Genomic DNA, 12,724 nt, shown 5'->3' on the forward strand with positions numbered 1-12,724 from the left:
CAGTTGGATGGTTCCAGGAGAAATGGGACATACCCATGCACATTCATACATGGTAGTAGAGCAGAGGGGAAAAAACCATCTCCCTTTACCCTAAACCATGACAAATCCCATGAAAAAAATCTTGAGAAAAAATACTTTTGTGCCTCACTAATGGCAATTAAAACAGTAACAAGAAGGCAAAAGTAAACAAACAGCTGAGTGTGTGGCTGATTTCCTGCCCTGGGAAGTGTCAGCAGATCTGCTCCTGGCAGTGCCCAGCAGCACTGGCACAGGTAGCACTGTGAGGCTCTGTCACAAGGGTTAACCACTGCATATCAAAGAGAAGCTGCAGGCATGAATGTCACTGAAAACTGGCTGGCTCAGGGCATATGAAAAGATGTGTAGATTTTAAATGCTGCTCATGTACAAGACCCAACACTAGGTGTGGACTAGTGACCTGTGCCAGGAAGGTTTGCCTTCGAGAGGAAGATATTGCTTAGATGCACATCAAGGACTTCTATCTATTCTTTCCTTTTAAAATGAGCAGTAGTTATTGCACAAATGTGTGAGTACAGACCTGTCTAACTGCTGCAGGACACAGAAATGTCAAACAGGCTGTCAGGAATAGGAATCAGAGTTATATTCAGTCCTGCCCAGATGAAAGCACAGCACAAAAATTACCTACAGCGGCATCTTCTCTATCTTTCTGTAATTTCACTTTATTATTAAACTCCATTCTCACTGAGGTCTCATCCAGACTATGAGAGGTCACAACCAAACATGGAAGCAAACACAGCATTAAACCCAATTTTATGCCCAATGTACTGCTATTTCAGCTCTGTTAAAGTACTGTGATCCTCCTGAGAAAGGAGGGGAGCCAAGAGACAGGTGTAGGCAGATATTTTTCAAAAGTGCTAAAAAGCATGAGTTTCGAAGCAGAACACAGCTAGAAAGGAGAGAGGAGGCTCATTAACCCACAGGTACTAATACATTTTGAAACATGACCTATTTTACAGAGTGAGAGTACAGAAAATGTCCATGCTGTGGTTCTAATAAAGCCTGTGACAGCAGTAAGGGACACTGAACAGGTACAACAAGCTGTATGTGTAGGTGAGCAGGAGATGGAGCCAGGCCAAACTTCCTACCATAAACACACACATTATTTCTTCAAATCCAATCACAAGCTTGTTAATTTCTAATTCAAGGATGTACACACTGTACTAGAGACATTCTCAGTAACAAGTATCTGTCCCTATATGGTCAAACTACCTCTCTACAGCTACTCCTGCTGGCTGGTAATGTCTCTGTTAGAGCTGTGTCACCACCAGTGCTGGCAGCTCCCCACAGCAACAACCCAAACTGCATGAACAACTCATCTATGGCTAAAAACCTCATTCTGGTTGTACATCCTCATTTAGTATTTGGCTGAACTGGAAGACAAGATCATCTCACTTTCCTCCTTCTGCTAAGAAGATACAAAAGAGACACAAGAGCTAGGAAACTGACTCTATTTATATATATATATGTATATATTTAATATATATTTATATGTATAGAAATCATGGGCAGATGGGAAAATTCTGCCTGACGCCAGGAACTATTTATATATACATATATATATAAAAGTGGTTGTTCTCCATCAGAAACAAGATGCTGGCCCAAGCAGACCTGTGGCAGTCCCAGTACAGCTGGGCTGGTGGAGCAGAGGGCTGTGAGCAGCTCAGTCTCCACCTTTCCTCCCGCACTCCCTGCAGGCACAGCTGCTTGCCCTGCTGAAAGGCGCCTTTCCCACTGGGTGTTTGCAGCATAACTGTCAGAGCAGGTTGCTGAACCAAACAGGTCAGCTGCCAGAGCCAGGGCATTAATTTTCCCATCTGGCCAGGATTAAAAGCATGTTAGGTGGTTTTCCTGATTTCCTCCTACCGCACTTTGAGCTGAGCGCAAACGAAGAGGAAGGGAAGGAAACAGCATCTTTAGAATGAGGATAGGTAATAAATATCAGAAATATGATTACAGCTTTCAGCTTGTGAGGACATTAGCAAAGATCTTCAAAGAATAATACACTGAGGTGCATTTGTGCAGAATGGTAGTGGGAACCCAAGAGACCTTTCTAGTTTGTGGCTACCTTAGCTCCTCATTACTAATGCTCTACTCTGCCTAGTAATGGGTGAACAGTAAGATCCTGGCCAATAGAAATAACCACACTTCAGTTTTAAAGCAGGAAGATACTTATCACTTTTCTGGATTCAGTTCACATCTGGGCATTCAACTCTTAAGATTAATGTTCATAAGGCTGCCTGCCAAGTCTATCTTCATTTCTCCTACATGTCTTGACCAAGGAACAAAGAGTTCTATAAGATTGGATTTTATTCTCTTAGTCAAAACAAGTATAGAAAAAAGTTTTTTATTTCCAGTGAACAGATCTGGCTCACTTAGTGTCTTCTCATGTCTTAATCCTAAGATTACAGTGACCTTCAAGCTTGGCAGTTGTTACTGCATGTATCCTCACTACCAACAACCAGCAGCAACCACAGCATCCACTGCAGAGTCAAAGCAAGGAAAAGGTTTCTCTCACTGGTATTTTAAAAAAAGGAAATAGACTGTTTCAAGATTTTAAGAGCAATTTCTATACTCAGAGAGATCTTAAAGTTGAAGTGAACTGGGAGCCCTCACTAACAGAGATGCATTGATAAGCCCAGAGAATGAAGTCCTGTTCCCATGTGAAGAGCAGATACCCTGCACAGTACAAGTTCTACCACTTCCACCTCAATCTTGCTCTGACGTCATGTCTAGAACTGAGAAAGTTGCTCAGTCTCCACAGCCATTCAATCATACTATTCTTGGAATTACATTTGTGCCTTCAGGCCTCAACCAATTCAAGATTCAGTTGTATGAAGCATTCATAACACGAGACAGTCCCTGCCCCAAAGAGCTTTCCATATAAATAGCACTTTCTGAAAGTAAAGAGCTCAGAGTGAAGATTTGCATTTCTGTATCAGCCCATCCACGAGGATGCTAATTACTGCCAGGATAACTCTGGGTTTATGACGTGAAAATCTTGTCCACTGGGAATCAAGGCTCATATCCAGCAAAGCAGCCATCAGATAGTAACTATTTTTAGGCTACTTCTGACCTTTCAGAAAGTAAGGACTCTTCAAAAGATAATTAAAATACTATGTGAATTATGCAGAGAGTTGAATAGTCTGAAGAAAATGAAACTTCATTTATTCTTGCATAACGCCCTTGGTAACACGGTTAGATTCTTTTGGCCCACAAGAGTCAGATTTTCCACTGAAGTGTCAGGATGTAAGTTGGGCTGGTTATTGAGTAATAGAGAGGCCTTTCTTATTTGTGCAAACTTCCTAACCTTCAAGAGCACAAAGATTAATCAACAACATTGAAGAAGATGTTGTCATGAGATCCAGTCACAGAATTTGTAGGGACTCCTGCAGGGGTTGCAATCCTTAAAACTGTTTTGGAATAAAATCTGAGAGATGGGGGCACATACAGAAAACATTTTCAAAATAAAATGCAACAGTAATTAATGATGAAATCAAGGAAGTTCTACCATTGCTGTAAAGCTCTGAAGAGCAGAGTTCTAGTGCATGAAGAAGATATTGTGAGGTAGAAAGAAATGCAGAGGCAGCCACCTGGTACTGAGTTTGGTATCTAAAGGATGCACTGGCTTTCAAAGAAAGTACTCCTCATTTTGAAAATTACTTCTGAAATCATTGCCAGTGCACCTTTGCATTGGCTTCTTGTGCTTCAGGCTATTTTTGTGTTAACATGGAAATGACATAAAGGGACATCTCTGCACCTTAAAGCAAGGTACCTCAGGGATCCACAGCTGTGTGGCCAAATCAGGCATCCACAAGTACCTGCACCTGGTGTGGTTCCAAGAAATCAGGGGCAAGATTTCCAAAACTTCGAGATTGCTGACCTCACCCTACTCAACACAGATGCTGAGCAAGCTCTTGAAAATGACCTCCCAGAGTATTTGGAAGGATTTGAAAAGTTGGCTCTGCTGTTCACATGCTGTCTTTGCCTGAGGCCACACTGAGCTGCTTGTGACAACTGCAGCTAAAGAGAACTTAGCAAAACTTCCTAATGAAAGATGAGTTCTGAAACTCCTGAAGAAGGAAAGAAGCCCCCTCTTCTGGCTTGTCACACAAGGCAGCCTGACATAGGGCAGGGGCAACTTTTTAGGTCACCTTTTTCTGAACTGCAAAATGCCTTTAACTGTGGTTTGCAGTAAAGTGCTTAACACTACCTAGAGGTGGTGCAGCACTGACCGAGGAGCTGGGCAAGTACCAAGCAATGCTCATGTAAGAAGATGCCCCTCACCTCCCTACAAAATCATTGTTTACCTACCAGGCAAAATCCTCAATCATCTGAGTGCTGAAACATCTGAGGCTTTGCTGCCAGACCTCTCAAAACAAGGGATAAAAGAAACAAATAGCCAGTGGGAACCATAAAAACGAAGCAGCTGAACTTAAAGACAGGGATTAGCTGTCTAGATAACCTGGGGTGAGAAAGAGAACCAGGGAAAGCTGGAAGCAGTTGGGTTTGGCTTGTACAGCTGATTGAATAGCAAGTTCCTGGTGAGGAACCAATGGAAGCAGTCATCCAACTAAAAGGCTGGGCGAGATGCAGCAGAAATCCAGCAAGAGCAGGTAGGTCCAGACCTGCATGTTGTCTGAAAGCAGCACAAGCAGATCAGCCAAAGCCCAAAAGTCCTGGTTTCTCAGCCATCCCCAGTAAAAATGAACGTGGTACAGGAAAGGATGGTAAAGCAAGTGGTCTGTATGGAATGTTTGCTGAGTTTTCCATGGGCTGTCAGCAGCTCTTTGAGCACTTGAGAGCAGCCATAAAAGCAAAAAACAACAACAAAAAAGGGAGGAAACCAAAAACCACAGGCCAAGCTGAAGGCAAAGCAGAGGTCTGAGCACAGCAGCCTGCAAAGGGCACCCCTGAGAAGCTGCAAATGACAAAAAATGAAGTGTGAGGAATTAAGACTTGCCTTTGCAGGATCCAGTGGCTGGGGACACGAAGGTGTGCAGGGAGGAAGGGAAGCAGAACCTGGGCTCTGTGCCAATGCAGATAACCAAGGGGACCAGAGGAAGGAAACCACAAAACTCTGCAGTAAACACAGGGATTAGGAGAGGGGGTAGATGAACCAGTCAGACAAAATAATTGACCCAAAACTCTCTTCTCAAAACTCAGATGAGATTTGTGCTTTAAAAATATATAGTTCTTTCCTCTCCTCCTGTTTCCTATACATATATATATATGTGTGTGTGTGTATATATATATATATATATTTTTTTTTTTTTTTTTTTTTTTTAAACACTTTCAGGTTTTGGCCAGGGACGGGTAAGAAAGTGCCAGGATACTGCTAGAAAATCTGTCTGTTCTCACAGTGTTTCTGGACCAATCAGGAGTAGGAGGGAGCTGGACTCCCAAGAGAGAGTCTGTTTCCATTTAATTTCCAGGCCAGTTTTGCAGACTTACAAGGCTAGGGTAAGGTGCCAGACTTCTGGGTGCTGCTGAAAAAAACCTTGAGCCCTTGGAAACTTTTCTTCTCAGCAGTCAGGAGAAATACTGCAAACACAAAGTGAAGAGATTTGAGGAAACAATGATGTCACATTAGGAAACATGGAAATTTAGAGCCTCCTATGCCACCATATCCATTCCACCTATTTTATTCTTTCCAAGGCTAGCTCTCTGTTTTGTAAGAAAAGCTATATAAGCTTATTTAAAGCATTAAGTTAAAGACAACTCCTGAGTTGCACAGTACAAAAGCAGAGACTAAATACAAATTATTTCATTAATTGTTTAGTGTTCCTTCCACTTCTGTATTTTACACTTAAAAAAAAAAACCAAAAAAGGCAAACAAACAGAGAACCACATCCTTGTGTGCAGTGAGATGTAGGTAACATCTGGTTAAAATGCCAGAGGATTTGCCTGGCAAGGGGCCCTTGCAGGCTGCTCACTTACTTGCTAGAATTCCCTGGGGTAGCTGGGGGTGTTTTGGAGAGGCCAGAGAGGAAAATGTTCAGGGGCTGACGACTGAAAGGCAGGAAAAGCCTCCCTGAGAGCGAGCAGGAGCAAAAGCAAAGCCTTGTGGGAATTGCTGGCGTAGGTGTAACTTGTCAGAGGCTTGGCTTTTCCCCTCCTCCCGTGGCAGCAGAGCCTGAATCAGGGGGTTCTCTTGACTTTCAGCTCAGTCAGGCTCTGCTCTGGCTCCACGAAACAGCCCTGCAAAAAGCCTAAAGAGCCTTGTGATGCCTCGGTGTCACTGAGCAAACAGCGCTGAACCTGCCACTCCAAGGGCTCCTGGAGTCAGCACAGGAATTTGTCTGGCTTTTCTTTAGCACTTCCTTGGGATTAAATCCTCAGGCCTTTTGAATGTATTTGTTTTCTTTCAGCATACCAAAGAAACCACCCATTTAAAAATATTTGCTTTAAAAAAAACCTCAAACCATCCATTTTCAAAGACAAATCATATTTTCTTGAATTCTGGGGAGGGAAGAAAGATCCATACCTTAGAGTTTGAAAGAAACAGTCAGCTTACCTCTAGATGCAGTTCAGACTTTTATTTTCAGATTTTTATTCTAATGTAAAGAAGTTACTTCAGCCCAACTCTTTCTCTGCTGCCAGCACCACTTTCAGTCCAGAGGAAGCTACACCTATCCCCACTCTCTGTTTACATAACTGGCACATCCAAAGCAGAAGGATTGCAGCAAGATGTCCCATACCAGGCACAGAGCTAGCAAGAGACAGAAAAACAGGATATAAAAGCAGCTGCTTGACTTAAGGTGAGTGATGGCTACACATGACACATAAAACCCAAATTTTGAGAACTCCAAAATACTCCTCAGCAGAAGCAAATTCAGAATAAGCTCGTGCTGACCTTATCAAAAGACACTGGAGAGGGATAGTTGTCATCTCTCCTAATATTGTTTCTACAGCACATTTAAGAAACAAATATCATGCTTCCCACCTCTGATTGCAGCAGATACAAGAATTTCTGAATTCAACTGTGTGTTTCAGACACTTTCCAAGGTCTGAGAATTCCTGTTAACAGGATAAACTTATTTGAAGGTACAACCAGACCTAACAGATGTCTGCACCTGCTTTCCTCACTTTCTTCCCTACATGCATTCTTTGCTATATTTATTTAGAAATTCTGCCCCCTTCCATCCCTCAGTTAAGATATACATCCAGGACTTTCTGTGGTCCAGCAGGTCTTACAAAACCTCTCTGGAGAAATCTCCCTTCTGAAGGATTTTGGAGCTGCTTTGGAGATATCCTTGCAGGGATTCAAAACCTGAGTGTGGATGGTCCTGCCACGGGCAGCCTGCTCCAGGTGACCTGCCTGAGCAGGGGGTTGGACAAGGTCACATCCAGAGGTTCCTTCCAGCCACAACCACTCTCTGATTCTCTGGGTATGAGCCCAGGACTGTGGGTGACGGAGGACAGACCATGCATTTTACCCACACTGACTTTTTTTCACACTCTCCTGCCCTCATTTGCCTCTGCACATTCCTGTACCTCTTTTCCCCAGTGTTTCCTGCTCTGATGTCCAGCTATTTCATCCCCTTTCTCCATTCCCCAACAGTGTTTACCATGTAGGTGAACCCTGAAGACAACTTTGCAACAATTCACCAGGAGTTCCACTCAGACACGGAAAGCAAAGAAAAATCAGTGGGAATTTTGTCAAGACATTTTGGAGATTCCCATGGGGAGACTGTCAGAAAGGAAATGCTGAAAAGCAGACACGCTGCTTAAAATTCATGTACCTCTCCCACCCCTGGACTTGCCTTCCTAGAAGACATCTCATATTTACTTTTTAAGAATCTAGGAAAGTTGTGAAAAACAAGCTCATCAAGGCAAGAGACAAGATGGAACTTTGACTGTGAAACAGCTACAGGATTTCCAGTTGCCAGCTATGATACAGCATCTCCCCAGTCTTTTTTTGAATCACACAAAAAACCCTACAGGTTCTATTAAAAATTAACAAATATTATACATATGCCTGATTTATCTACAAAATTATTCTGATCTGAAACAAAGAGTGAAGGCTAAACATTCATAAATGCTACAGGTAATGGAAATGTGGGCTGTTAATTTGCAGCACTGCACAGATGGTAGGAAAAAAGGGCACCAATGGGTATCCAAAAAACAGCAAAAATGACATTTAATTTAAGCTTAATAAACATATTATAATGTTAAAGTAGTCATAATATGCATGAATGCTAAAAGGTGGCCCAGAGCTAGGGGAGGAACCAAGGATGAAACATTTGATGGTATTCATTATATAAGGTGTCATTTACTATCTCGAAAGAAAGCATTTTAAAACCCTCTAAAGATACAGAGCATGTTCTAAAAACAACTTTTGAACATCTGCATCTTGGTTTTGAGATTATTCAAACAGCAGTAGCATCTTTCACCTACTTACTTCTGGGGAGAAGGACAACTACACATCATGATATATAAAAATACATGACCTCTTTTGTGTTATATGCTGCCAGATAATTACCAGAATCACAAAGCTAGCTTAATGCTAGAATTATTTGGTTGTGTTCAAGTATTGTGGGTTTTAACATTGGCAGAAACGCTCAAGGCCTCCAACCTCCAAAAGTACAGTTTTAAGTCATAACCAGTAATTGTAAATTAACATTGTGAATGTTATTTGGTTACCCCATAAATTCTTTAGCACTGTACTACTTCTTTCAGTACACTGAGCCTTGACCTAATGACTATCCTTAGTGACTCAGGAGTGGGGTTTATCTTTGTAGGTGCTGAACTTTTAAGGATTCTTTGAGCAAAAGCTCTAAGACAGATACATAATGCATCATTCACTGGGGAACTCAACAGAAACACTAATTCTTTAGCCAGTCATGCAGCTGTAGGCTCCAGCAGATGTAAGGAAATACTTGAATTATTAAACTGCCTATTCTTCCCAATAATTTGAAATCACAGAGTGAATAACCATTTGGGCTGGTTCAGTAATGACATTTACCTGTCTAGGAGGAGAAGAGTTAATGGACACAGCAGATGATGGGCGTTCCCTGGCCCTCCTGGCACCCCAGGGCTGGCAGGCCCTTGCCAGCAGCAGCTGCAGCCTTGTCCTGCTCCCAGCTCAGCTGCCACATTTCATGTCAGGACACATGTCCTGACACAGGGACCCCTCCTGGCCCAGCAGCTGTCCCTTGTAAGGGACTGCCCAGTTCCAGACACCAGCACTTTCCCCCTGCCCCAATTCTCCTTGCACATATTCGTGTTGTTCATGGTTCCAGTGTGCCCTGGGCATAGAGGGATGGTCCTGTTCCACAGCATCTCTGCTCAGGTGAGAAACCTGAGTAGCTTTGTTCTGGCATTCAGGCTGGAGACCAGGTAATCCTGTGAGTGAGCTGAACTGGTCAGTGAGGAGCTTCCAGAGAGCATTTATAATTACACAAGAAACTTTAAAATCAATATGGTAAACACGTGCCCAAGTCAAAGACTCCTCTCTGAAGGATAGCACAGATAGCCATCTTCCTAAGTAGATTTTTACTTCCTTTAGTGGAAGCAAAATAGGGTGGATAAGTGCTGGGACGTGTCTCTGAGCGAATTCACATTCAGAAGTGAGGCTCTTATCTCTGCCATCTCCTCGCTGCGATAGGAGCAGGGTAAGCAAAGCCAAGGTTAGATCCTGTTCAGCTCACAATAGCAGCATGTGGTGCCTTTCAGAGCATGAATGCCAGTTTTTTACTGCAGGTGCTCTTGTGGTGTGGCCACGGGAGGAAAGCGATAACTGACATCCTTTTCCATTCAATTTACAGTCAAAAGAGTGTTTGTAAATTAGCAGTTGACTGGCTGAAGCTCAGCCCATATGGTAGCTGTTGTTCAGCAAAGGGAAAAAAAAAAGTACAGTACTTAAACCGGAAAGAACAGGCAGTCTGTGCATCAACTCCAGGCTTCAAGGGGGTTCTGGCCCACTTGCATTCATATTTAAATGTGCACGTTCACACTGGGGACAGGGACACCGAGCCTCATTTCCTAATATTGCAAATCACTGCTTTACTTTAGGGTCTTGTGTGTTGTACACAAAGAGGGGGAAAAAACCGTGAGTGCAGATTTGCATCAGTGTCCCACGAGGAATACTGAACGTTAGAAGCAAAACCAGCTGGGAAGTACATAAAGAACACAACACACTCCAGTCTGGTTCCTTTTTCAGAATATTTCTCTCCCATTTGCCTTCTGATTGCAGCTCTAGGAGGCCCTGGACTCACCGTCTACAGCATGTAATTCTGAATACAAAGAAAACAAAGACAAACTTTCCAGATCATCTTAAATATATCTATGAGGTAAAATGTAATTCTGAATGGAAATGTTGACTTATGAGAAAAAAAAAATAAAATCACTGCTTCTTTCCTTTCAGGCTTTTTAGAGAAAGATAGGCTGTTATCAGTATTTCCTTAAAAACATTAAAAGAAGTTAAAACTGGCAATATATCCCACAGAGCAGGAACAACAAACAGAAAGAATGACATTAAAAATAAAAATGGCAGAATGATGGTTTCAGGTTAGTTTTACCTTGGGGAGAGTACTGAAAAGAAATCAATACAGGGTACACTGGTACATGCAATCTTGCTGGTCTTCTGACTTACATTCTACAGCTATGGAGCTTCCCAAGGAAACAAGGAATAAAGGAGAATGGGCAAGGAGGAAAAGATGGAGGGAAGGGAAAGGGAAGGACCAAACTTTATCTCTTTCACTTGGATTTGATAATCCAGTCAAGTTCTTTTAAACATTTACCACTTTTACCACTGGGGACCTGGAGCTGACACATGACTCAAAGGGGAGATGTAGTTATTAAAATTGTGATTAGCAATTACAAATGTGGGGCTTATGAAATTATGCTTTTCCTGTGCAAACGCATCCCTGGGATAGGAGCTTCACAGAAATTGTATTTGCACATCACTGTAAACATTGACAGCTACTGCTAAGCAGCTCCAATTTTTGTCCATTTGCCCTTTAGTTTAGGACAGGACACAGACCACATTAACAAGTCAAAAAGGACATGTGCCAGCCTAAAATAAAATAAAAACCAGTAAAAGTAATTTCTGCATCCTTCCAAGTAGTTCCCAAACTATCTAGTGTGTGTACTTTGCAATCCTATCTTCTTAGGAACTGTTTTCTCTTCCTTTTGCATGTGAAAAGCCACACAAACGTTACAGGAAACTGTCTGAACAGGCAGGAGAAATAGTGAAAGTGACTGTACACAAATTGCTCTCAGACACACAAAACAGGTGAAAACACTGCTCTGATTTGGTTATTTTAATGCCATTATACAAGGCATTAAAAATTAATACCAACAACACAGAAGACCTGGATTGCTCAAAAGATAAAATGCACAAAAATCAACACATGGAAGGACTGACAAAGGAGAGAGGCTTTCTCTGCTCCAATCCAGCAATAAACCATGGCAAGAATATTCAATTCTTCACACTCTTTGCAGCTCCCACAATCTTGCACCCCCTGCAACACCCTGGATGCTGACATGAAGGTATTTACCAGAGAAACTGATAGGCACCATTCTGAGATATTTTGAAAGAACCATTTGCAAGCAAGCAATCTTGCATCCACTAAAACCCTGCTGTGTTAAATGAGAAAATTGTCTTTTTTGGTTCATGCAAAATTGGCCTTTTCTATGAATAAAGGTAATTTTGCTGTGGCTAAAGTGATATGTCTATTTTTTACAGTGTTTCTGCAATTTAAAAGTTGGTCACTGTGGAAAAGTATTTCCCATTGCTGTTGTGTTTCAGGGTAATTAATAAAGGTATTTAGATCACATAATTAAAAGAAAACACTGAAGTCACATATGAGGAAGATACACATGTACATACTATATGGGTTGGCATAGAACAGACATGTTAGGAACAAAAAATGATTATTCAAGGTTATACATTCAAGCTTATCAATAATTATCCTAGTTTACTACCTTTAAAAAGGAGCTTTAAGCAGCTGAAAGTAGCTACAAATCTCACAATATCAATATCAGCATTCTATTATTCCATACTGTATTTCTGCAGGTTTCATTAGCAAGGTCAGGAGTCAACATCAGTGATTTACAGTCTGCAGAAAGGATGATGTCACTGAAATATGAAGAAGGTCAGAATCCCCAAAGAGAAATTATCGTAACAACAGAGTGAGATCATCGCATGCACTTATCTGCTCCAAGGGGCAATAATCAAACAGACCTACATGTAAAGCCTAAGCTGAGCATTAGATAAAAGCTACAGAGGCAGTATTTTCCCAAGGTAATACAGCAGAGTGCTGTAGATTTTGTTCTGAGCTTCACTCATGAAAAAGCTTACTCTGCAAGGGTCTCAATCCCTTTTTTATTCTCCTGAAACATTACATAGAAAATGTTATACACACATGTGAATGAAAAACCTGGTTCCATTTAAAATAGAAGCACCGATACCTACACAGAAATAAATAAAAGGACTCATTAAAAAGGAGTTTGCCTTTGACCTTTCATGTACGGTTTAATACACAGCTCTTCCCTGCACTGAAATTCTGCAGGTTGCTCAAGATCCCAATCTACACCATGAATAGAATCCCCTAAAGACCCTCAACTGGAATAAATACTTAAACTTCCCTGATCTACAAGAGCTGCAACACTAGCTAACTAATGCTAGCTGCCAAGACAAGAAAATTACACAAGTTTACACTATCTGAGAAAACATACGCAT

General features: G+C 41.7%; 1 long non-coding RNA gene across 1 annotated transcript; it reads left to right on the forward strand.

The window, feature by feature from the left end:
* Nucleotides 1-4,471: 4,471 nt before the first annotated feature.
* On the forward strand, nucleotides 4,472-8,168 carry LOC147650688 (uncharacterized). Its single transcript, XR_015275972.1, has 3 exons — nucleotides 4,472-4,652; nucleotides 6,640-6,797; nucleotides 7,601-8,168. It is a non-coding gene; the product is annotated as an uncharacterized LOC147650688 (long non-coding RNA).
* Nucleotides 8,169-12,724: the final 4,556 nt, after the last annotated feature.

Source organism: Cyanistes caeruleus, chromosome 13 (assembly GCF_971803275.1).
Source record: "Cyanistes caeruleus chromosome 13, bCyaCae1.hap1.1, whole genome shotgun sequence".
Classification (NCBI taxonomy): domain Eukaryota; kingdom Metazoa; phylum Chordata; class Aves; order Passeriformes; family Paridae; genus Cyanistes; species Cyanistes caeruleus.